Below are 27,559 nucleotides of genomic sequence, written 5' to 3' on the forward strand. Positions count from 1 at the left end.
AGATTAAAAAAAGAAATCTTCTAGAGATACATAACTGGAATGCTTATGGATGAGATGATACTTTGGAATGCTTCAAAGTAACATGGCGAGGCGGTATGCCTTCCTAGTGAGACTGTAAACCTTGAGGATATTCTGCCCCGCCGAATTTTTGCATCTCAGAATCAAGCAGCCGCAATCGCCTCTTAGGGGAAGTTCATCAGATTCACCGCTGCTCGGAGCGGTCCTTTCTTTTCCATTGGAGCGGAGAGAGTGCTGCCATGACAGCCCCTGCTCAGCCCAAGAAAATCGTGGCCCCTACGGTGTCCCAGATCAACGCAGAGTTCGTGACCCAGGTGGGCTAGGGCGAGTCTGGTGTGTGTGAAGGGATGAGAACTCTGAGGCCAGGGGGTGGAATTTTCCTCGGGAAGGGAGCACCCAGGAAGCATTTGTTCATCGATTCATTAACTCAAGTCTTTTTACTGAAGTGTATGTGCTGTGTGCCAGCCACCGCACTAGCTCTTGGGGAAACCATGGTTAAAGAGCCTCTGCCCTGAGGAGTTCACATTCCGGGGGATACAGATACATGAAAAGAAAGCTTTTATGTTAGAGTTTGTCGCTCGAGCGATGAAGTCGCAGAAGGAACACCCCAGTCTACCTGAGACTGGCAAGATTTCGTAGCAGAGGTGATGCTGAACTGAGTGTTGAAGGAGGAATAGGTTTGTTCTTATCCTTAGAGTAACCTCGATCTTTGAGCGGAGCGATGAGAGTCAGACAAGAGACTTGCTCCAAATAAATGCGTTTAGGAAGAGCAGTCTCCGACGCTAATGCGTGAGTGCTCCTCTAGAACCCGTTACTGTGTTTTATTGTGAACCGCGGTTGGCTTTGAACAGGGAAATACAATCCCCGGTAGCTCTTAGCAATATTCCTATCCTTATTTGTTGTTTGGGGTATTGACTAACAGTGCAAGTAACTCAAGGTAGAACTTACTACTCAGCAACTTCTCTGTGCCCTGTCTCAGCAGATTTGCCAAGGCAGAAGCATAGGAGTCACTTTGAGTCCTTCTTTTCCTAGCCTGCACTTTGCTACATTCTAAATGTCTCCTAAATCTGTCTGCTTTCTGTGCCCTAAGCCAAGTTTCCATGGTTTTCTTCCTGAACCTAGGTATCCTAACCTGTGTTCCTGTATTTCCACTTGCTCTCCTCAGGCTCATTTTTCATATTGGTTTTTTTTTTTTTTTCATTTTTCATATTGTTGTCAGAGTGATTTTACCCAAGTACAAATCTGATCACCTCACTTATCTTCTTAAAATTTCTAATAAGTTCTAATTGCCCTTAGGATAATGACTGGAATCATCCAACGCGTTTTATAGTCTAGCCTGTGCTTATATCCAGTTTTGTCTGTTATTTCCCCTTTTCTAATTGTGTTTTAGCCATACTAAAAAAAAAAAAAAAAGAAAAAAAAAAAAAACAAAGTAACATGGCGAGGTGAGGGAGGTAAAGACATGGATGGGATAAGATTAGTCACTGGATGATTATTGTTGAGGCTGGGTACATGGATTCATCATACTACTTTACGTATTTTCTGTGTATGCATAACAATATAAAGTTGCTGTTGTTCAGTCACTAAGTCATGTCCAACTCTTAGTGATCCCATGAACCACAGCACGCCAGGCTTCCCTGTCCTTCACCATCTTTGGGAGTTTGCTCAAACTCACGTCCACTGAGTCAGTGATGCCGTCAACCACCTTATCCTCTGCTGTCTCCTTCTCCTCCCCAACTCATACATTTATTTTCATCTCTACCATCCTATTCTTGGCCATCACTATTTCTCATCTGGCTTATTTTGAGAGCCTCCTTATAGGTCTGTCTTGTTGGCTATTTTTTTCTACCTTTCCACTTCGTGTGCATGCAGGCAAAGTTGCTTCAGTCGTGTCCAACTCTTTGAGACCCTATGGACTGTAGCCCGCCAGACTCCTCTATCCAAGGGATTCTCCAGGCAAAAATACTGGAGTGGGTTGCCATGCCCTCCTCCAGTGGATCTTCCCAACCCAGGGCTTGAACCCACGTCTGTCTCCTGCACTGGTAGGTGGGTTCTTTTACCACTAGTGCCACCCGGGAAGCCCTCTTTCCAGCGGGTGTGTGTGTGTTGTCACTTCAGTCCTGTCCAACTCTTTGCAACCATGTGGACTGTAGCTCCCCAGGCTCCTCTGTCAGAGGGGATTCCCAGGCAGAGTACTGGAGCGGGTATTCCACTGCCCTCCTGCGCGCTCTCCTCCAGGGGATCTTCCAGGCCTAGGGATTGAATCCTCATCTCTTAAGTCTCCTGAACGGGCAGGCAGGTTCTTTACCACTAGTGCCATTTCAGAAGGTCCTTTCCACCTCTCCCCTCCCAAATTCATTCTCTACTCTGGCTGCTTTCTAAAACTCAAATCAAACCATACACTCCCATTTAAAAATCTATAAATCTGTAATTTCTTTCAGAATAAATCACCTTCCCAAAGTTAAGAGAGCCTTCCTGATCAAACCTCTTGTCAACTTCTCCATTTTCCCTTCTCATATTCCCAATGCTCTCAACGAAGTGCTATTTGCAATTTCCCAAATGTGCCTCTGCATGCACTGTTTTCCTTCTACCTGGCTAGTTTCCATGAACTATTTAATTCTCAGCTAATTCAGATATATCTTCCAAGAAATCTCCAATTCTTACCTGCTCTAAAGGTTCTAATCCTATGAATTTCTGTAGTTTCATCACGTTGGATGCCTGCCTGCCATGGATCTGTAACCATTCTAAGAACAGAGACATAATTTGATTCATCTCTACATTCCTGGTACCTACTACAGAATCTAGCACAAAATGAGTACAGTCATCCATCCCTAAGCATCCACAGGGGATTGGTTCTAGGACCTTCATAGACACCAAAATCCATAGATGCTCAAGGCCCTCATATAAAATGGCATAGTGTTTACACATAACCTATGTACATCCTTAATACTTGAAATCATCTCTAGTTTACTTCAGTTCAGTTCAGTCACTCAGTCGTGTGCGACTCTTTGCGACCCCATGAATCACAGCACGCCAGGCCTCCTTGTCCATCACCAACTCCCAGAGTTTACTCAAACTCATGTCCATTGAGTCGGTGATGCCATCCAGCCATCTCATCCTCTGCCGTCCCCTTCTCCTCCTGCCCCCAATCCCTCCCAGCATCAGAATCTTTTCTAATGAGTCAACTCTTAGCATGAGGTGGCCAAAGTACTGGAGTTTCAGCTTTAGCATAAGTCCTTCCAATGAACACCCAGGACTGATCTCCTTTAGGATGGACTGCTTGGATTTCCTTGCAGTCCAAGGGACTCTCAAGAGTCTTCTCCAACACCACGGTTCAAAAGCATCAATTCTTCAGCGCTCAGCTTTCTTCACAGTCCAACTCTCACATCCATACATGACCACTGGAAAAACCATAGCCTTGACTAGATGGACCTTTGTTGGTAAAGTAATGTCTCTGCTTTTCAATATGCTATCTAGGTTGGTCATAACTTTCCTTCCAAGGAGTAAATGTCTTAATTTCATAGCTGTAATCACCATCTGCAGTGATTTTGCAGCCCCCCAAAATAAAGTCTAACACTATTTCCCCATCTATTTCCTATGAAGTGATGGGACCAGATGCCATGATCTTAGTTTTCTGAATGTTGAGCTTTAAGCCAACTTTTTCACTCTCCTCTTTCACTTTCATCAAGAGGCTTTTTAGTTCCTCTTCACTTTCTGCCATAAGGGTGGTGTCATCTGCTTAACTGAGGTTATTGATATTTCTCCCAGCAATCTTGATTCCAGCTTGTACTTCTTCCAGCCCAGCATTTCTCATGATGTACTCTGCATAGGAGTTAAAGAAGCAAGAGTGACAATATACAGCCTTGACGTACTCCTTTTCCTATATGGAACCAGTCTGTTGTTCCATGTCCAGTTCTAACTGTTGCTTCCTGACCTGCATACAGGTTTCTCAAGAGGCAGGTCAGGTGGTCTGGTATTCCCATCTCTTTCAGAATTTTCCACAGTTTATTGTGATCCACACAGTCAAAGCCTTTGGCATAGTCAATAAAGAATGGATGTTTTTCTGGAACTCTCTTGCTTTTTCGATGATCTAGAGGATGTTGGCAATTTGATCTCTGGTTCCTCTACCTTTTCTAAAACCAGCTTGAACATCTGGAAGTTCACGGTTCACGTACTGCTGAAGCCTGGCTTGGAGAATTTTGAGCACTACTTAACTAGGGTGTGAGACTTACAATACCAAATATGGACACAATGCAAATGCTATGTAAATAGGTGCTGGTATGCAGCAAATTCAAGTTTTGCTTTTTGGAACTTTCTGGAATTTAAAAAAATTTTGATATTTTTAATCCATGATTGGATGAATCCATGGATGTGGAATCTGCAGGGCCAACTGTACTTGATTCGTATTTGATGAATCAAAAATAAAGTTAAAAGGCCTAGACTTCCAAGGAATCCATAACTCTACAGAAACAGATAATTACAATAAAAGGCAGCCTGAAACTGGATTGTTTTACAGGTATATGTGTGTGAAAGTATTGGTTGTTTAGTTGTGTCCAGTTCTTTGCAATCCCATAGACTGTAGCCTTCCAGGCTCCTCTGTCCATGAAATTTTCCAGGCAAGAATACTGGAGTGGGTTGCCATATCCTTCTCCAGGAGATCTTCCCAATCCAGGAATCAAATTCACATCTCCTTTGTCTCCCGCACTGGCAGGTAAGCTCTTCTCCACTGGGCCACCTGGGAAGCCCTTCTAAGTATATATTTGTCTCTAAACTCATCAAGTTATACACATTTTTTCATACATCAATCATACCTCAATAAAGTGATTTTTTAAAAAGATCATTCTCCCTTCTTTTGTCCAGAAGTAGAGACAAAGAATTAAGCATTCTGAGCAGGTCAACAATGAGCAATTTCTGTTCTCTGCCAAGCTAGATGAGAGTGAGTCAAAACAAATGAGTCAAAGTTCTGTCCTTGAGGAGCTCAAGCCAGTGGGAGAAGAAAATACATAGGTCTTAAAAGAGGGGCAAAATATAAGGTGTGCTCAGAAGAGATGTACTTGTTTTTAAGTACATCTTAAAACAAGATGTACTTAGTTCTTAGTGCCCAGTATATATTTGATTATTTGATGAACTAAACAGAAAGTTGGAAGGGCTTCCTGAAGAGAGTAATAACTGAGTTGTGTAGCTGTATTGTTCAGCTAATAGTATCACAGAGACTTTTGCTTTTTCAGAGATTTTCAAATAAATCTAAAGAAGGGATTAAAACCAGATGTCAGGTAAAGAGAAAGAACTTCCATTTGGTGAACTGGATCACTCCTCTCTTCTGTCCCTAACTCTCAAGAGTCCATCCCGATTCCAGGGAGTGGACCTTAATTTGGAGAGAAAGTAGTGAATTACGCAGAGCCTTCACTGACTTCAACGTGGAAGCAGCTGTATGAGGACAAACCAGTACAGAAAGCTGAGAAAGGACCACCCCCCAGGCCCACAGAGACCAGAGACTTCCGGAAATGCTTTCCTGGGATTTGCCAAGCATCTTCTCTTGGTGCTTGGACCAAACACTAGCATCTCTGCAGGACTCAAGCGGCACTCTAGCCAAAAAGAACAGTATCAGGGCTATAGGTAGTAGGAGTCATATCTGAACACTTGCATTAGTAAACTCTTCTGAGTTATTTAACTGGGTTAGCAGACAGATCTGTTTCAAATCACATCAATGTAAGAATCTGCCTGCCAAGAAATATCCTTAGAAATTACCCAATTCCAATTTCTTTATCCTATAAAGAAAGCAAGTTTCTCCATGTATCCTATCAGTGTTAATGCAAAGTAGTTTAGGTGATTTTTTTTTTTTCACATCTTCCATCATACACTCATAAATTTGTACAACATTTTGCCAAATCACTTTTGGCATTATTTATCAAAACTAAGTCTATTCTTTAAAAGGCACATATCATTTTTTAATCTCTTTGTGACCCCATGGACTTGCTGCCCGCCAAGCTCCTCTGACCATGGAATTTTCCAGGCAAGAACACTGGAGTGGGTTGCCATTTCCTACTCCAGGGGATGCTGCTGACTCAGGGATCGAATCTGCATCTCTTGTGTCTCCTGCACTGGCCGGCAGACTCTATCGCTGCACCACCTGGGAAGCCCTATTTCTTTTTTTTAATAGCAATTTCAATTCTAGAAAAGTATCCTACAGATATACTTGCTCAGGGATGAGAAAACATTCACTGTAGTACTGTACATAATAAATAAATAAGAAAAGAAATTTTATAATCTAATAAACCCATTAGATATATGTAGCTATTACCAAAAATGAGGTAAGTCTTCACAGTATTGGCATGTAAAAAAGTTTGCAACTTACTGTTAATGAAGAGAGATCAGTTTGATCTCTTTTATGAAAACTTAAATATATTTAAAAATACATAAAAGTTACAAATGGACTTCTGCCTCTGGCCAAGATGGAATGATGGGAACTAGTTTGGCTTCCTGACTAGAGAAGACGGAACTGGACAAAGTATATAAAATAATGGTTTTCCTCTATTGATTTGAGATAACAAAGAACAGTGATTCCTAAGGGGAAACAAGGAAACACCTGTGAACATCCCACATAACTGCCTGATGGGGTTCTAGAGTGAGCATCTTGAGAGCTCACATGGTGTCCAACAATCTGCGGCTGGGAGTCCAGGCGAGGTGGCTGGAATCACCAGGGCAGAGGGCTGGAAGAGAGAGCACTACGTGGAGAGAGCATGACTGAGATCTGCAGAGAGTTCTCCTGAGTCTTCAGCCGAGGAAAGATGATTGCACATGTGTGAGGGAACTACCCAAAGCTAGGGAAAGAGCCACCCAAAAGGCGCAGGGAAAATTATTTTCAGGGCTCACAAAAAGCCAGGAATAGTTATTGTTTTCACCAGCCAGAGCAGAAAATGCTCAAAATTACTGAATTTATTTCCTGAAGTTCCTGATTAGTATTTATATATATCATCGACAACTGGCCTTCAAGTATCCCCCTAAAAGCACTGACTGTCTTCTCAGGTTAGCTGCTGCTGTATTGAATTCATACAGGATAGAATCTAAGAGAGGTTGTGACCATTGCTTTGGGGAATGAGAAACCAATTACAAAGTTGCTGCTGCTGCTGCTGCTAAGTTGCTTCAGTCGTGTCCGACTCTGTGCATCCCCAGAGACGGCAGCCCACCAGGCGCCCCTGTCCCTGGGATTCTCCAGGCAAGAACACTGGAGTGGGTTGCCATTTCCTTCTCCAATGTATGAAAGTGAAAAGTGAAAGTGAAGTCGCTCAGTCGTGTCGGACTCCTAGCGACCCCATCGACTGCAGCCCACCAGGCCCCTCCGTCCATGGGATTTTCCAGGCAAGAATACTGGAGTGGGTTGCCATTGCCTTCTCCGAATTATAAAGTTAAGAGGAGCCAAAGTGGTAAGTCCAATAACTGGAGAGAGCAGATCCTAAAAATAAATTTTGCCTCAAAACCCTGACTTTGACAAAATTCACGAATACAAGCAGAAGTCCCCTCTGTAAATTTGGTTTAGTACAAAAATGACTGTAAAGGTAACAATATCATAACCCCTCTTAAATGAACTTAAATTTCATATTGAAATTCTCCCTTTTTTCTTGGATGTTTTTCAAGCCTCTACAACTCTGCCCAAAGCTTGCCTGCCCATTCACCATGTCTTCTTTGCAAGAGACACCCAAATGCATTAACACAATCCTTTTGAGCATATTCCTGGAAAACAACTCTGTACAATAATACTTGTCCTTTTGGTATTAATGATATAATTATGAATTTGAAATGTGATATTGCCCTTTTAATGGTGTTTTCTCAGTCTTGGTGAAGTTTATTTTGCATAAAAATAATATACTTGAATTCCATTGAACATCTCTCTTTTGGTCAAGTTAACTCAAAACTGGGAAACTTAGATGCTTTATCATGTAACACTGAGAACTCTCAAGATAAATGCAGCATAAAAGAATCTTCTGAACTTCTAGGCTAAGACACTGCAATGCCATTATTTTAATGGCTAAAAAGAGAAGTTAAAAAGAAAATGCGTACTTTTTACAGTAAAGGATTCATTATAAGAGTCCCAGTAATCTAAAAGTCAACACCCAGCAGGATAGGCCCCACAGAAGCTGCTGGTGGCAGGCATGTAGCTGGGGTTCTGGAATGAGAGCCACGGACAGAATCAGAGATGAAAGCCTGGTCTATGAAAGGCTCACTCAGCTCCCTTAAAACTCTGAATGTTTTAGAGTTTAGAGTATATGGAGAATTCTACAAAGGCAAGGCACTGGAAACTGTGAAAGGCCAGCAGCAACAGAGCGTTTATTCCAGCTTCAGCAAAGCTGTATTTCATTAAATTCTAGTTATCCCAACCGTCTTCCAACCCTCTCTGTCCTCTCAGAAAACACCTAAGAAACATTTGTGAGGCATACTGAGTTTCTTCTCTTTTTGTTTATTTCAGGAGGATGCAAAAATTTCCACACAGATACTGAGCCATAAATCTTTTTTAAGGAGATAAACAACAGACAAGCGATACAGGTTAAGAGTCAGATGTTCTTAGAATTTGGGTAACTAAAAAGAACCGTAGCAAGAATAACTGGAGCCAGAAAATTCTCTGCAACTTGTTGCTTATATAATCTCAGTTTCTTCACCCATAAAATGGGGATAATTATATCTACTGTTCTAGATCAAAAGTGTTCTGAAGAACCAACCAGAATGTGTGTGGAAACATTTTATAAACAGAAGTGTCAAACAGTTATTATTTTTAGTAAAAATAACATATACTTTAAAAAAAGATAGTTAAGAAAGGACAAACACAATTGGAGCAGAGCAGAGAGGAGAAGGAAGGGCAGCCTGGTCCCAAGTCTATAATCCCAAAGTAATCATTACCAAAAGGGCATACATAGTGTTTTTGTTTTTATGATCTTTCTGAATTAAAACTTCATTATTTTTCCTTTGGCAGTAAAATGGGTTGACAGCTCATGAAATAAGAATTTCATGAGATATATAAAAACTAATCACATATATAAAGTAAACTAGAATATTATTAAAATAAAAAGTGAGAATATATATATATATTTTTTTTTACTATTGAGGGGAGGGAAAGTCTAAGCATAACATGAAACCCAGACATCATTAAGGAAAAGATGATTGTATTTACATTTATATAATAAGTTCTGAAAGGCAAAGCCACCCAAACACACACACACACACATTTACAAATATGAAGAAATCCTACAAATAAGGATTAAGAAAAAGGTAAGCAAACCTTCCAATGGGGAACTAATATGATGAAACAAAGATGTCCTAAAATGACTTCAGTGTCAATAAATACTGAAAGGTCACTAATAATAACTCAAGTTAAAACAACTATTATATACTACTTCTTATCCATCAAATTGGCAAAAAAATTTAAAATGCTGAGAATATTTCACTCGAAAAGGCTTGAGAAAATGAGTATGCTTATACATGTTGATAGTTGATACACAGACTGAATATAGCTTACAGTATCTATTAACATTTAAACTTTGCACACTCTTTGATCCAAAGACCCTTACTACTCTATCTTACAGAAATACTTATGTTCACAAAGATGTATATATATGGATGATCAATGGAAAGTTATAATTTTTTTTTTTTTGGAAAATCACAATTTTTAAAACCTGGAAGAAACTCAAATATTTTTCAATATAAAAAAAGCCAAGAAACAGGGAAATGATTAAGGAGATAAGAAACCTGACTATTTTAGGCCTTACTTGGTCATTTTGCAAGATTCATTCTGGATTTTAGACAGGCTGTCATTAGTGGGCTACCCCTTCTGGGCTAAACCAACAGCTAAAAGTCAAGTGGTTGATCAAAATCTGCTCAACCAGACAGCTGCTTCCAGAGTGCAGGGGCCCTAGGCTCTAGGTCAAGGCTCAGACTAAGAAAGGATAATAAACAATCCATCACATCACATCAGGAATGATGTCTTCCCAAGAGCTGAGCAGGGTCTGACAGCGATTATTTGAGAAATAGGGCTGATCCTGAACTTGCATGACCCTGAGAGTGACTGCTGTCTTAAATTTTGTATTATAGGTATCTCATTTGCTTCACTCTAGTCCTGCTATTGAAAATAGCAATTTACTTGTTAAATAACAAGGATCAAGATATATAAGCCAATACTTTTTATTCTCATCCAAATGTTGTGAAATGAGGTGCTTAGTTTTAAAAAACATAAGTGGGTTTCTCAAAAGGCTCCCTTCCCTCCTTACGGTTCTTTAAAAAGAAAATTCTCAGAAATATCATAACCTGTAGTTGTCACCATCCTACTGGGTGGGGGGTGGGCATCATTTGAGGTAGAGACCTATACCAAGGAGGCAAGTCAGTCTCTCATCAAATCATACAAAGTAATATCTATACTCTATCTGACCTCCTCTATTATAAAGACACCATAGGTGAAAAGGCTGCCTAGGAACTTCCCATCACAGTTGGGGTGCCTGTTTTAGACAGTTGCTACATACGGCACCACCCTTATTGTCCTAGGAAATCAGGTCTGCAGGCGGACCACACATCACAGAAATGTTTTTCAGCAGGCTACTCAAATGTCAAGTATTTGTTTCAGGAGAAAATACAGATATACAACAATACTAAAGAAATATTAGGCACACTGTTTTACTAACTGTATTAATGAAATATCAAGAGAAATTATCCTAGCTTTGACAACTAGTCTTGAGGACTTCCGATTAGCCATTATATTACTTAAGAGGTATGTACCATGGCTGCAACTGGTACATTCTGCTTGGTGTTTGTTTGTGATACATATTTTCATTCTTTTATGTTGTTTTTTACACAGCCAATTTTAGCAGCTATAATTACAATCCCAAGTGTTGGACATCTAGGTTTTATTCTTTTGCTACTACAGATGTTTGGGCTTTCCTGGTACCTCAGACAGTCAAGAACTGGCCTACAATGCAGGAGACCTGGTTTGATCCCTGGTTTGGGAAGATCCCCTGGAGAAAGTATGGCAACCCACTCCAGTATTCTTGCCTGAAGAATTCCAGGGACAGAGGAACTTGGTGGACTATATAGTACATAGGGTCACAAAGAGTCAGACATTGACTGAGTGACTTACACTCAACTATAAATGTTACAATGAATGTCTCTGTACTTGTATATTTTCCAGTGATTGATGAATTATTTTCATAGCGGAAAGTCTTAGGATTAGTTCATGAAACTGGAGACTAGAGAGCTTGATGACTCTGGCTCTGTATAGCCTTGTCAGTTCCTCTAGTGGTCAGACCTATCTAAACTGCTCTGGGTAGCCTACAGTCCACCAGCAGAGGGCAGCATCTCCCAGAATAACAGGGCCAAGAGATGAAGACACCCATCATGGAGAGTGGAGAGGAAAAGGATAGTCAGAAGACAAAGGCAAAATCTACAAGAAAATGCTATTCATGGTTCCCAATGTCTGAAAGATGTAAGATGTGGTAGGCCCTGGCTCCTGCAAGAGAACTATCCAAAACTCTGTGTCCTTGATTCCTTTATTGGCACCAGGATGGAAAACTTACCTCCCCTTAAACAGGGGTATATAGCTCTATACTGGCCACAGAGACCATGGCAACTTGGATCCTGCCAGTAACAGAGATGACAAGAGCCTTATCTTTGGAGAGACTAAAAAACGATAGTATTAGGCTGTTGGTCTCACTCTGGTGGTTTTCATTGAAGGAAAGAATGGAAGCACAAGGATCTATCCCAGCTGTCCAGGTTCTCACCTCCTTTTCTTGGCTTCACTTTAAAGTGAGTTTAAAGTGAGTTAGGAGCAAGGCAAGGATAGTGTAGGCAGCAGTGAGGTGAAAGGTCACCAGCAGGCCAGAGCAGTTAGCGAATAGGCCTAAGAAAATGGAAATAGCTATGGCTGAAATGTCTTAAGTGTTCATTTTAAAACATCAAACAGGTAAGCCAACCTAAGTTAACCTGAATTACAGTTTGGGTTACTCCAATATTGTACCTCTTGAGAGCCCAGATAAATGCCAAATCCTGACCTATCAAAAGGCTAGAAACTACTTAAATTTAGCAGCTATTCAACAATGCCCTTCCCTGATACGTTAACTTCTCTCTAGAACACATACATGATTGATAACGTATAACCACATTACAAAGAAAATAATGCACCATTGAAATGGTTAGGGAAAATAGGCTCTCTTATATGCTTATTTAAACGGTGAAGAGGTCGGAGGGGGTTATTTACCATCTTCAGTGGAGAGATTTAACCACACCAAAACTGAAATGTACAAAGCCTGTCATTTGGAAATTTCACTTTCAGGACCTAAGGCCACAAAAGTAATACCATCAGAAAGCAAGGATATTTGCTATAGCCCTATTCATAGTAGAGGGCTTCCTTGGTGGCTTAGCAGTAAAGAATCTGCCTGATAATGCAGGAGACGTGGGTTCAATCCCTGGGTCGGGAAGATCCCCTGGAGAAGAAAATGGCAACCTACTCCAGTATTCTTACCTGGGAAATCTCATGGACAGAGGAACCTGGTGGGCTACAGTCCATGGGGTCACAAGAAGTTGGACACGACTGAGCAAATAAGCAGCAACAATTCATAATAGAGGGGGAAAAAAGCAACCAAATGTTTACTAATAAGAGATGAATTAAACAAATCCTGGCATAGCTATTCATACAATCTGTAAAAATAATGATAGATCCATAAATCCTACCATGGAATAATCTGTAAGACAAATTAAGTGAAATAAAACAAACTACAGAATAAGATAATTTTTGTTTTTAAAAAACTGCATATTCTGGAAAGTCTCAAAGAACATACACCAGAATGCCCAAGCTCAAATTCTGGCTCTGCCACTTATTAGAAGAGTGACTTAACATTTAGTCCTTAAACTTCAGCCTCCTCCTTCATAAAATAAAGAAAAATAGTATCAACTTCAATGGGTTATTTCATATATATGCTATATGACATAACTGAATTGAATTGAATATATAGGGCAGCACAATGCCTGGCATACAGTAAATGCTCAAAACAGTCAGATGCTAACAATTATTATTACTACCATCACCACCCCCTGGAAAGTGTAATTATGGAGATGACTCACTCACCAAGTTTCATACTTTCCTATATAAAAAAGCATATATACATGCTTGTTTTTCAGAACAAGCATGCATTACTTTTATAATTAAAATATACATCTTTATACTCAAGAGAAAAGAAAACACATGTCCATAAAAAGACTTGTATGTGAAGGTTTGGAGCAGCATTAATCATAATAAAAAACTGGAAATAATCCAAATGTCCATCAACTACTGAATGGATAAACAAAATGTATGTACAGTATATCTGCCTCATGGAGTGTTATTCAGAAACAGAACTATACTATGACATGAACAAACTTCCAAACCATCATGCTAAGTGAAAGAAGCAAGACATGGAGAACACACAGTGTATGCCTCCATCCAGATAAAATGTCCAAAAGGGCAAAACCTCGAGAGAAAGATTACAGGGACAGCCTGGATCAGGAGTTGGGAATAGTATTAACAGTGAAGGGACACAAGAGACTTTATTGGGATGATGATGAAAATATTCTAAAAATGACTTAAGGTAATGGTAAATTTCCCTGGAGAAGGGAATGGCAACCCACTCCAGTATTCTTGCCTGAAGAATTCCATGGACAGAGGGGCCTGGTGGGCTACAACCCATGAAGTCACAAAGAGTCAGACACAACTGAGTAACTAACACAACGACACAACAAGAATGGTAAATTTACTAAATATCACTATTTTACACAGTAAAATGTGCCTAAATGTAGTTTGTTTGTTTTTTTTAAAGTTGGAAAAAGGTATTCTTATAAACCATGCATTAGTCTATGCTCATACAAAGCTTTGCCCCTTGGAAAAAGATTTTCATATGCATTATTCTATTTGACCCTCATAAGCAAGAGTAAGGATCATGCCCTTTGAAGAGAAAAGGAAAACAACGCTCACAAAAGTAACATAACTAGCCTACAGCCACTGTTAGCAAGTAAAGCTACTGGAGCCCAGCTACTGAACGTAACTAAATCAATAAACACGGTGGTAGCAATGTGTCAGACTGCAAGGTCCAGGTATCAGCACCAAACAGTGATCACACCTTAGCTGAATATTGAAGGACAGGGGTTTTTAAATTTTTTTTTTTTTAACTTTTTGAGTAAGTGTATATTTACAAAATTTTATATAAAATGTGCTTTTCCTCCCTTATACACTCCACTAAAACTGAGATCATAACAGACTAATTCCCAGAAGCAACAAGATATATCCTTTTCTTTAGCTCATAAAATGCTCGGCACACAATTGGTTCAACATATGATTTTAACAATGATGAAAAATTATAAGTTTTAAAAGGCTTGAATTGAACATTATTCTATTAATAAATGCATCCTGCACTTTATTTTGTACAGAAAAACCGGAGGCAAATGACAAGAGACAAAATTCAAACCATAAACTACATGGAAGATTCTTTCTCCTCTCCCCCACCTCACTTTTTTTGGACAGATGGTTACTTTTCAGCATTTTGCTTAAAAGTGCAAAAGGCCACCTGCATCTGCAGTCTCCATAGGTCTTTCTAGCATCAGGCAAACAACTAAGAAAACAATGAAGGCCTAGTACAACCAACCAACAATCTCCCTATGGTTTTTTTTTACTGACTAGGTCCAGAGAACTGCAGTAGTCTAAGGTAGGAAGTTAGGCATGAGCAACAGGCATGGCAGAGCCGAAAAGGATGCAGGCTCATCTCTAAACCCCATACCAGAAACGCCCCAGAGAGCTCACAGATATGCTACAAAAATAGCCACAGAAACTTTTCCAACTCCTGCACATGTGCCCTAGGCACAGAGTGGATTCAAACTAACCACAGGAGCTTCTCCAACTCCTTCACATGTCTTCAAATAACCTTAGGCAGTTAGGAGCCAATTAAGGGTTTGTGAATACTCTATACACATATACACTGATTATAACAGATTAATTATGGGAAAGACATGCACAATAGAACCTGCTGTTACGTAACTTGCAATCGTCAATCGGCCTTAAGCATTCACCTATTTGCATTCCCTTTTCACACTGGGATTATTGCTCACTCTCAGTCCTGTCCAACTCTTTGCAACCCCATGGGCTACAGCACACCGGGCTTTCCTGTCCTTCACTATCTCCTGGATTTTATTCAAGAAAGGCAATGCCAAAGAATGCTCAAACTACTGCACAATTGCACTCATCTCACACACTAGTAAAGTAATGCTCAAAAATTCTCCAAGCCAGGCTTCAGCAATATGTGAACCGTGAACTTCCATATGCTCAAAGATGGTTTTAGAAAAGGCAGAGGAACCAGAGATCAAATTGCCAGCGTCCGGAGGATCATCGAAAAGGCAAGAGAATTCCAGAAAAACATCTATTTCTGCTTTATTGACTATGCCAAAGCCTTTGACTGTGTGGATCACAATAAACTGTGGAAAATTCTGAAAGAGATGGGAATACCAGACCACCTGACCTGCCTCTTGAGAAACCTGTATGCAGGTCAGGAGGTAACAGTTAGAACTGGACATGGAACAACAGACTGGTTCCAAATAGGAAAAGGAGTACATCAAGGCTGGATATTGTCACCCTGCTTATTTAACTTATATGTAGAGTACATCCTGAGAAACGCTTTGCTGGATGAAGCACAAGCTGGCATCAAGATTCCTGGGAGAAAGTAATTAACCTCCAATTAAAATAAATAAATTTATATTAAAAAATAAAATATATTTAAAAGAAAAAAAGATTGCTGGGAGAAATATCAATAAGCTCAGATATGCATATGACACCACCCTTATGGCAGAAAGTGAAGAAGAACTAAAGAGCCTCTTGGTAAAAGTGAAAGAGGAGAGTGAAAAAGTTGGCTTAAAGCTCAACATTCAGAAAACTAAGATCAAGGCATCCGGTCCCATCACTTCATGGCAAATAGATGGAGAAACAGTGGAAACAGTGGCTGACTTTATTTTTCTGGGCTCCAAAATCACTGCAGATGGTGACTGCAGCCATGAAATGAAAAGATGCTTACTCCCTGGAAAGAAAGTTATGACCAACCTAGACAGCATATTAAAAAGCAGAGACATTACTTTGTCAACAAAGGTCTGTCTAGTCAAGGCTATGGTTTTTCTAATAGTCATGTATGGATGTGAAAATTGGACTATAAAGAAGGCTGAGTGCCGAAGAATTGATGCTTTTGAACTGTGGTGTTGGAGAAGACTCCTGAGAGTCCCTTGGACTGCAAGGAGATCCAAGCAGTCCATCCTAAAGGAGATCAGTCCTGGGTGTTCATTGGAAGGACTGATGTTGAAGCTGAAACTCCAATATTCTGGCCACCTGATGTGAAGAGCTGACTCATTTGAAAAGAGCCTGATGTTGGGAAAGATTGAAGGCAGGAGGAGAAGGGGACGACAGAGGATGAATTGGTTAGATGGCATCAGCGACTCAGTGGACATGAGTCTGGGTAAACTCCAGGAGTTGGTGATGGACAGACAGGCCTGGTATGCTGCAGTTCATGGGGTCGTAAAAAGTCGGACATGACTGAGCAACTGAACTGAACATGTCCATTGAGTCAATGATGCCATCCAACCGTCTCATCCTCTGTTGCCCCCTTCTCCTCCTGTCTTCAATCTTTCCCAGCATCAGGGTCTTTTACAGTGAGTCAGCTCTTTGCTTCAGGTGGCCAAAGTACTGGAGCTTCAGCATCAGTCCTTCCAATGAATAGGATGGATTTCCTTTAGGATTGACTGGTTTGATCTCCTTCCTGTCCAAGGGATTCTGAAGAGTCTTCTCCAGCACCACAATTAAAAGCATCAGTTCCCTGGTGCTCAGCCTTCTTTATGGTCCACCTCTCACGTTCATATACAGCTACTGGAAAAACCATAGCTCTGACTATACAAACCTTTGTTGGCAAAGTGATGTTTTTGCTTTTTAATACACCATGTAGGTTTGTTATAGCTTTTCTTCCAAGGAGCAAGCGTCTTTTAATTTCATGGCTGCAGTCATCGTCCACAGCAATTTTGGAGCCCAAGAAAACAAAGAGTCACTTTCCACTTTTTCCCCATCTATTTGGTAAAGAATCCACCTGGAATGCAGGAGATGCCGGTTTGATTCCTGGGTCAGGAAGATCCCCTGGAGAAGGGATAGGCTACCCATTCCAGTATTCTTGGGCTTCTCTTATGACTCAGCTGGTAAAGAATCTACCTGCAATGTGGGAGACCTGGGTTCAATCCCTGGGCTGGGAAGATCCCCTGGAGAAGGGAAAGGTTACCCACTTCAGTATTCTGGCCTGGAGAATTCCATGAACCATATAGGCCATGGGTGCAGAGTCAGACACGACTGAGTGACTTTCACTTTCACTCACCATGAAGTGACAGGACTGGATGCCATGATCTTAGCTTTTTGAATGTTGTGTTTTAAGCCAGCTTTTTCACTCTCCTCTTTCACCTTCATCAAGAGGCTCTTTTTAGTTCCTCTTTGCTTTCTGTCATAAGGGTGGTGTCATCTGCTTATCTGAGGTTATTGCTATTTCTCCCAGTTATCTTGGTTCCAGCTTGTGATTTATCCAGCTTGGCATTTTGCATAATGGTGGCAGGTACAAGCCGAATTTTGCACAGGGCAGAACCAAAAGGAGGTGACAGGGAGTATAAAAAGGGAAGCCAGGAGGGATCATTGCCACTCCTTCAGGGTCATCCCACTCCCACATTTTGGGAGTGTACTATCCTCTGTTTAACAAAAGACCTGTTTTACTTGAGCTGTAACTAAGCTGTAAGCAGTCTGCTGTTTCAAATCCTTGCTACAATAAGATAGGAGCCAAGAAACCCTGTCGGCTAGAGCTGTAATCAGTCCACTGTTCCAAATCTTTGTTATGATGCAACAAGAACCAAGGGAGAGAAATAAACTGATCTAACAGTAGGAAATAATTGGTTCCATGTAAAAAATCCTGTGTCTGTACATTAAACAGGGTTGATAATGTGATTGATTTTGCTCACTCCCATTTTAAAGATAGAAAAGTAACCTTGGGCAGGCAAAATGCCAAAGTTTCTTCAGCATTTTCTGTTGATCACAACTAAAAAGAACAAGACTCCTTGAACCATTAATTAAAACACCTTGCACTTAGCCTTGACAACTGTGATAATTTTACCTAATCAGTCTCCGAAAAGAAATACCCAGAGGTAACTGGTAAACTAGAAACAATATAATATCAGCAAATTATAAATCCTGGACCATTTAATATATTTGGGATTTGTTTTTGTCTTTACACCTGACATTATATTCTTTAGGACTTGGGAACCTAAAAGAAGGTAAAGCCTATCAGAGAAAAAGCCACAAACAGGGTGTTTGAATTATGGGCAAACCACAGAAAGCACTATAAAACTTGACAAGGGAAAAAAAAACTCAGCTCAACTCTGGCTCCTGAGGTTTTCTCATGGAGACATAGGTTTGGAACAAGCAAGACAATGTAAAAATGGGCTCAATTTTTACATGATTTTATTACGCACAGAGAAACAGACCTTGGGAAATAGTTCATAAATCCATGGTTGGTGGGATGCCTCAGAAGACTCACACTGTAATATAACCACAGAATCTTAACAAGGGGGCTATGAGCCCAACACCAGACAGCATACTTCTAAAGGTCCAGAAATAGAATTCCTTTGCAACGTGCCAAGTAAGAGGTCTGTCTCTACAGGCTATGATAGGATTCTCTTTGCCCCTGTTAGTAGCCAGCCCTCTTCAGACTGTCAGGCTGGGACATGAGGCCCTTTGCTGCAGTGCTACAATGCTTACAGCCAGACCCACCTCTCCTCAAGCAACAGAATAAAAATAAACTGTATGGCACTAAAACTAACTGCATGCCTACACAGTTGGGGCAAATTCTGGACCCAAATGATACAGAGAGCCTGGAGCAAAAACAGGGTGTGAGGAGCAAAAGGAGGATACTGAGCATGTCCCCTTGTGCACACCACCACCAAAGGGGTGGGCAAAATACCCAAGCAACCCCTCAGGCCTGAGCCCTGGACACTGCCCTACCTTCACTCCATAAAAGGAACAAGCTTGCCCCTCTCCTCAGGAAGTGGAGCAAGGGAACCTGTTGCTTTTCTTGCTGCCCCCTGCTACAGCAGAGACCCCCAATTAAGCCTTGCCTAAATTTCTAATCTGGCCTCTAGTCAATTTCTATTGGTTGGGGATGGTCAAGAACCCTGGTTGGTAACAGCATGGTAAGAAAAAAAAATTATCAGAGTGACGTGACTTGAAGACAGTTAAATATATGATGGCAGAATATTAAGACTTGATTTTTGGTTGGTTCTGAGTTGTCAGAAGATTTCAGAGTGGGAATGGGAACAGGGATGGGGGTGGGAGATGGCAAGTCAAGAGTCAGGAATGAAAGGTGAATCCCTTCACATGGCCAAAAGCAATAATCTATACCGTGAGTCTGAATACTTAGAATCATAACACTGTCTTAATTTCCCCTTCCCACTGAGTAGTAACTAAAGAAATCCCAATTTAATTTTTTTAGTCTTACCTCAGCTATACTATGGGATCTTGAGGCATAACCATTTATCTCTGCTCAAACCAGAAATCTGAAGAACAGATGTCTAGCTCCCCACTGAGGCCTGCTGGGTAGACAACTTCAGACCAGCCCCACCCTCCTACACACCCTCCCACTCCATACTTTTACTTCTACCCTTACTGGTCATGACTTTATGCCTGGCATCTGGCACAGTACTAACTGTTTTAAGTGTATCACCTTACCAAAATCTCAAAAGAAGTCTGGAAGTATACTTATTATCCTTATTTTAGAAATAAAAACACTGAGTCTCAGAGAGGTTAGGTAAATTGCCCAAGGTCAAACAGCTCATAAAGAACAGAGCTAGAAAACAAACCCAGGAATGTCTGAGTACTAAAAACACAAGCTCTTAATGACACTAACATAGTAGTGGTAGCAACTAGCAACAGATTTCAAAGGTATGGTGACTCACTGGGGAAAAAGTTGATCTACTTGTGCAGATGTCCTTGCAGGCAAATATGGAAATTCTGTTTCTTGAGGATCGTGGCAGTTTCCTCATACGTGGTGGCAGCAGTGGGATCATGGACACAGGTAATCTAGGCTAGTAAATCTGTCGTCAACAGATGAGAACATTACCATCTGCCTCTCTCCAGGGTGGCTTTTAATACTAAGCTGCATTTTGATTAAGACTCCTTTTCTATTTCATTTTCTCTCTGAATAGGTAATACACTTCATATTTGGTATCTTCTCTTCCAAATCCCTGTTGACATCATGTCCCTGCCTAGACTAGACATGTGCAGGGACAAAATGCTGGGATGGGAGTTATCCTGGGACACCGACTACCTACCTAAGACCATGAGGCCACTTCCCAAAAGCCAAAATCAAGAAAGTAGGTCCCGTGACACAGTAGTTTCTCCAAACAACATGAAACAACTCTTTGAGATATCAAATACTGTTCAGTCAAACCTTGAGATTTGAGCTTTGCTACTGGCTGTGTCTCTGCAGTTTGCGCAATGCCCTGGGTTTTGCTCCAGATCCGTCACATTGCATTAGTGCCCTTCCTCCTCACTGCTTACAGAAATAACAATCTTGAACATGGCAGCACAATCCATTTGTCCTGCTCTAATTACTTTTTGACATTACTCTTTTTGCTGTTAAAGTTGTTCCTTCCTCTCTTTCTTCTTTTCTGCCTGAGGGCATCATCAGAATCATCTGAAAGGAAGATCTTTAGGTTCCACCAATATATATTTTGTTAACTTTTTATCACAAAACGGTTCCAAGGAGGAGTACAACAGTTCCAAGAAGAAAAGCCACCAGGCTCTCAAAACCATTTCCAGAATTTTCCAGCTGAAACAGAGAGAATGGCCAAGAGGAAAATGTTCAGATTTGAAGTTAAAGGATGTGGACAAACTGTAGCTCTGCCACTCTATGTGACACCGTGGGCAGGTCCCCTAATCTGTCTCAGTCTCAGAACTCCATTCAGACAAGTTGGGTTGTATCTGATAACCTAATAAGAGCTTCTATGGAGATCAACTGAGATAGGTATGTGAAAGTACTATAGAAAGAACTACAGTTGTGTTAATATTAAGAGACACGAAAATAATGATCAATGTTGATAGCAATCTCTGAGTCTTGTGTTTTTCATTAAACTTAGCGTGATGGTTAATTTTATACGTCAGCTTGGCTGGGCCATCAGATCAAACATTTGATCAAATATTACTCTGTGTATTTCCATGATGGATGGAATGAAATTTTTTGAATAAAATTAGCATTTAAATTTGTTAAGTTTAACAAATTTAATTTTGACTTTGAGTATAGTAGATTGCCCTTAATAATGTGGTTGGGCCTCATTGAATGAGTTGAAGGCCTGAAGAGAACATAAAGACCAGCCTCCACTGAGCAAAACAGAAATCTCCAGGAGAGACTCTTTGGACTTGACTGGTACATTGGCTCTACTGGGTCTCTAGCCTGCCAGCCTTTGGACTGGAATTGCACCATTGACTTTCCTGGGTCTCCAACCTGCTGGCCCACTCTGCAGATTCTGCACTTGTAAGCTTCCATAATTATGAGAGCCAAATCCTTATAATACATCTTTAGTTACCTACATGCACATATACACAAACATACACAGCCCATATTGCTTCGGTTGCTCTGGCGAATCCTGACTCATATTGACTAACCTGAGCATGTGTGTACGCTCGGTCATGTCTGACTCTGTATAACCCCAGGGACTATAGCTTGCCAGGCTCCTCTATCCATGGAATCTTCCAGGCAAGCATACTAGAGTGGGTTGCCATTTTCTACTCCAGGAATACACACCTAGGACCTAGTTTTGTTTAGGATTCATACGAACCTGGATACATTAAATCCAAAGGTTTATCTCCAGAGCTCTTTTTGCTTCAGGATGACAGATACTTTTCTATAAATTCATGTGCTCTCAAAGTCACTTTTAAGCCAACTTAAAAGGCTTTCCTCAATAATAAAATGGAGTTTAAAGACAAAGGATTGACATGCTATCCTTATAGGAGAGATTAACACAGGGATTAATACGCTTGTTGGGTTAGTACAAGATTCAGTGTTGTTCTATCTAGAAAATACTTTTGGAAGAAAAGAATACAACATTTATTAAACACTTCTCATGTATTAAATAAGCACTACACTGGGTGTTTCACATATAATGTTATATTCAACCTTAATACCTGTAATACAAAGACATTTCCCATTTCTACAAATGAAAAAAAATTGAGCTCTGAGAGAAGAGTTTGGACATAGGTTAAACACAACTATAATGTGGTAGACCTGGAATCAGACCAACTCCCCATCCACCCATTTCAGACTACAGGACAGACATACTGAATAGTCTCTATCCTAATACGGTAAAAAAAAAAAAAAAAGTAGGGGATGATGAACTTTGATAGACTTGTTTCCTTTTCTCCACTCATTCTTAGATGTGGGGTGACAAAAAGCTCAAAAGGTAGAAAACAAGAAGCACTGGGCTAAAGCAGGCTTTGGCAATCTACAGGCTGAGGGATTTTCAGCAGTATGTCAAACCAAGCACTTTCATTATAGCAAAAGATTGGATATAAAGAGCAACGTCTTGGCAGAGAGAAGGTTTTGTTTTTGTTTTGTTTTTTAAAGAAAGAAACAGAAAGTGCAATGGTCCCAGTCAACTAAATGTAGATGGGAGAAAGACGGTTTGTGAGGTGGGGAGAAGCTGTTTGGTCTTTGTTATTAACCTTAACAAGCCAACATAGCCTCTCTGTGTTGACCGCCTCATGATCAAGTGATAAGTCAAGCCAAAGCCAAGCCAAAGAAGTCTCGTCTCCTGCAGTGCTTCCCTTTTCCCATCTCAAATGGCCTTTCAGGATCCAGCCTTAATTCACATTCTTCCTACCATAAATGCATACACTTAACAGGGAAAACTAATTTTGCATTTTGTATTGTTGTACAGAGCCTGCCAACCAAGGACAGGAACTGGCAGAATGGTAAGTAATGGAACAAGAATTGCTTGCTATTAAGCCAAATAAATTTAATTTCAACAACATTAACACAGGCCAAGTAGACCAGCTGCATGAAAAGGTATTTTCTTATAACAAAGTGTGACAGCAGGTTATTTAAATGTAGCTACTGTTGGAATTACATCACTGATAAAATGCTGCAACTCTAGTCATTTCAAAACATATTCTTTCACCGTGACTATTAAAAATGACTTCAGAATAACTCTGTAATACGGTATCATTACCCCACTTTATCAGTGAAGAAACTGAGGCTCAGAGTGGTAGGCAAGCTCTTAAATGGGCAGAACTAGGATCTGACTCTAAGTTCTGAGTGTTTTTTCCTTTCTCAAGGCAATTGCCCGAAGTTATTAAGGTCCAGTCTGTTAGGCCTATCACTTTCCTGAGGTATCCTGCTTCTAAGGACAATGTCAGATCACCACTAGTTGTAGCATCTTAGACATTCCAATCTAAAGAACAGCAAAGTCATCCCGACCAAGTTCTAAATCATTTAGAATGATTTTCCTAGATAATGTAGTCATTGGAAAAGTTAAGATTTACCTTCAAAGATACTGATTTTTTCCTCCAAAAGTTAGGGCAATTTTATCTCATTAATCATTTGTTACTTTGTAAATCTTTTGTGTACTAAAAGCAAGAGCCTTTTCCTGATGAACATTTGAGATGCTAAAGTAATAACCTACATTTTCTAAATTTTTTCATTTGTATAATCAAAAGAAAAAGTAACAGAACCTGTGAAATGACAGTTCTAAATCAAAATGAGTATTTATGAACACATAAGGTATATGTGGAGAAGGCAATAGCAACCCACTCCAGTACTCTTGCCTGGAAAATCCCATGGATGGAGGAGCCTGATAGGCTGCAGTCCATGGGGTTGCTAAGGATCTGACACGACTGACCAACTTCACTTTCACTTTTCACTTTCACGCACTGGAGAAGGAAATGGCAACCCACTCCAGTGTTCTTGCCTGGAGAAATCCCAGGGATGGGGGAGCCTGGTGGGCTGCCGTCTATGGGGTCTCACAGAGTCGGACACAACTGAAGTGATTTAGCAGCAAGGTATATGTAAATTCTATTTTATGGTACAATACCTACATAACCCCCTCCAATCATATTTTGAATTATTATACCTTTCTGTACTTAGCCCTTCTAGTTTTACCAATCAGCTTCTTCTTAAAACTAGTAGAGGCTACCTGCTGAAAGGGAAAGCAGGATTCTGACATCAGACAGATCTGGGTTCCAATTCTTGCTCTACTATTTCTATACTTTTGGCAAGTTACTCAATTGCTTGGAGTCTCACAGCTTTCTCGTACAAAACAGGGATATCATCCCTTACCTTTAATGGTTATTGTAACATAAAAAATAAATGAACCACTATATTAGGCAAGCTCAGTTCCTGGGATACAGATGGCATTCAATAAATGCTAACAGGTGCTTAATGAATGCAGCTATAAATTATTTTTAAACCCCATAAGAGGTATGTCTATTGTTCCTTCTATGACCTAGAAAGGGGAAATGAAGATCAGTGATATGACATAAAGTAAAAAACTTATTTCCACTTCTAGTATTTCTAGCATTTATTTTTCCCAAATTAAGTTAGAATACTGTTGTAACTGTAAGTGGACATTAAGATGAAATATTTGGACAAAGGGATCTACATTAGTTGATTAAATTTAAAAATTTAAAGACAGTGTACTAAATAGTCTCCAAATTGCTACAAAGCAAATCCATTTTCTACACAGCTTGCATTTCTGCAGCATAGCTTTGAAAGAAATGAAACCACTCTGTAATCCCATAGATTATGTCTAAAAATAGAATGACAGGCCAGCTGTCAGATGCATACGTTGTAGGCAAAATGGGGCCAAGAATCTCTCCCCTAAAATCACTGCAACTCTTTTTGCACTTGCTCCCATAAAAATTGAAATCTATTCAACTCTAGCAACTGCTACTTTCCTTGTGGACTAGGACAAAAGTTTGGAATTCTGAAGATTTATGGGACCTCTTTCAAAATCTCTCCAAATCTGCAAAATGCTGCTCATAACAGGCTTATAACAGAAGTCTCATGTGTGATCTGGAATTACAGCTTTAACACAAGCTCATTTTTCAAAAAAACTTTTGCTTTTTTATGAACTCTTCCTGTCACAGTTATTTAACCTAAAAAAATCAATAAAATAAAATAAAAAGATGCAATGACTGGGTTGGGTTCAAGACTCTGCCATTACCTCACTAGATAGCCTGAGGCACAGTAAGCCCTTTGTGGGCCTCAGCTTTGTCATCTGCTTAATGACAAAGTTGTGGGAGATGTGTGTGTAAGTCTATCTTTCAGCTATGATGTTCTAGGGATTTTCTGAGTCTCAAAATTTCCAGATAGGATGAACAGAAAACAAATACCCTTTTGCAGCTAACCTGTGTTTTAAGCTGCTTCAGTCCCAATTCCATAAGCAAACCAAGAATTCAGCAACCCTAAAAAGGTGAACAGAAGAATCTTCTGTTTCAGAATCTTTTCTACTGACTGTTAAAGAAGCATTGAGCAAATTATTATGGGAAAGGGTAGGAAGTGTCCTGGTGAGAAGAAAGGAAAGTGCCATCTGAAAAAAGTGGACGCACATCAAGGAAATACATACAAGCGTGTGTGCTATGCAGGCCACACATACATTCATTCTATTATACAACCGAAAGTTTTCTATTTGCCAGGGATAGATTGTGAGATAGACAGACATTTAAGAGTCTCACTTTTAACATCTGCTCAAGGCAGGCACAGATCCTGCCCAGGTCGATTTCAAACCCCAACCCTTAACAGCCAAACAGAAAGACTATAAAAAGGTACAGCCTCACATCTGGCACACTCAATACATGCTGGCTATACCTGGAGCTTACTCCAATGCCTGTGAAAGATGGGCATTTCCAAGAAAAATATTTGCATGTTCAGTTTGAGAGAGGAGTTTTTAGGTGAGACATCGAGGATCAAAATACTGTGTCAGCCATTTTGAGCATTCATTTCTTATTTTTTTGTGCTTTTCAGGGAACAGTCGTACCATTATTCAAACACCAACAGCAGAAAATGCAAGAGAAAGGAGGACTAATGTCAAAGTTGTCTACTGTGCACTGTAGAGCTCAGAACCCAAGGGATTTGTCTGTAAAGGACACAGGTTTGGCCACCTAACTATGTCACCACAAGGACAATAAATCTGATGGAAGATGTTTCTCCCACCAGATTATAGGCTTAATTTTTCCTAAACCTCACATACACTATATGTTGGGGAGACAATCTAAGGACTTGAGGAGTTCATAAGGATTCATTCATTCATTCAACAAATGTTTATTGTGTGCCTACAATCCTGGCACAGGATTGATACTGATAGGTATCAGTGCAAACAAGACCGGCATGGTCACTGCCCTTACAGACTAGTAGAAAGGACAAGCATTAAACAATTATATAAAGAAATATTTAATTATAGCTGTGATAAGTGTCATAAGTACACAAGGTATGAGTAACAATGACAGGACCAAACTTGGCCTTGGAGAAGTAGGAAAACATTTAAGTGGTGGAATAAGAGAAGAGTAGGCAGAAGCCAAAGTATACACCAGAAAAGAATCAAACTCATGATTTCTTTCTAAAAAATGGTCTAGCCTTTCTGCTCCCAAAGTCTCACACATATGTCTCTCCTCAGTGCTCTTAGCATCCTGTACTCCTCGGCACTAATGAGCTAATTTTACTCCAGTGTGACAACCAGTTTTATGATTCTATCTCGCTATATTTTTGTTCAGTCACTATGTCATGTCTGACTCTTGGCAACCCCATGGGCTGCAGCACGCCAGACTTCCCTGTCCTTTACCATCTCTCAGAGTTTGATCAAATTCATGTCCATTGAGTCAGTGATGCTATCTGACTATCTCATCCTCTGCCACCCCCTTTTCCTTTGCCTTCAATCTCTCCCTATCTCCCTTACTAGACTGCAAACTACTCCAGCATAGGGATCTCATCCAACCTACTTCTGCATCTCAAATACCTAGCATTGGGCTAGATACTCAGTAAGCCCTCAGAAAATGGTAATTGTTATTGTTGTGATTACTGCCCTTCATACTGGTCATTACACAAATTATACAGCTTTGTTTTATTAATTGAGATCGCTTCCCCCTTGGCAGAGAAACGTCAACAACTCAGTCCCAGGAATAGATCACCTACTACTGATCCCAACACATGCCATTGCTCTCAGCTCCTTTGTAGTGGTGATTTTTGCTTGTTTCCATCGATGATTCAGAGGTATCTTCTCCACTCTTCTGCAATGACTTCCAATGCAAGACTATCTATCAGCCAAGGATAGAAATGCCTTAAAAGGTAGTGATATGAAAATCACAAGGTAGGAACGGGATAGAGTGAAAAGAAGTAGGACACAGCTGTAGTGTTCTGCAGGCTAAAACACAGACTCAATGTGTCACAGAAAATTAAATCAGAGGCTGAATGTTTTTCCCAGTCTCCTGAATAAA

At 40.3% G+C, this 27,559-nt stretch overlaps 1 protein-coding gene and 1 long non-coding RNA gene across 6 annotated transcripts in view; one reads left to right on the forward strand and one right to left on the reverse strand.

The window, feature by feature from the left end:
* NR6A1 (nuclear receptor subfamily 6 group A member 1) overlaps nucleotides 1–27,559 on the reverse strand; it is a 230,232-nt gene that overhangs the window by 75,937 nt on the left and 126,736 nt on the right. The window lies entirely within an intron of this gene.
* On the forward strand, nucleotides 249–26,182 carry LOC133256475 (uncharacterized). Its single transcript, XR_009739230.1, has 3 exons — nucleotides 249–332; nucleotides 23,011–23,044; nucleotides 26,094–26,182. It is a non-coding gene; the product is annotated as an uncharacterized LOC133256475 (long non-coding RNA).

Source organism: Bos javanicus, chromosome 11, assembly GCF_032452875.1.
Source record: "Bos javanicus breed banteng chromosome 11, ARS-OSU_banteng_1.0, whole genome shotgun sequence".
Taxonomy (NCBI): Eukaryota; Metazoa; Chordata; class Mammalia; order Artiodactyla; family Bovidae; genus Bos; species Bos javanicus.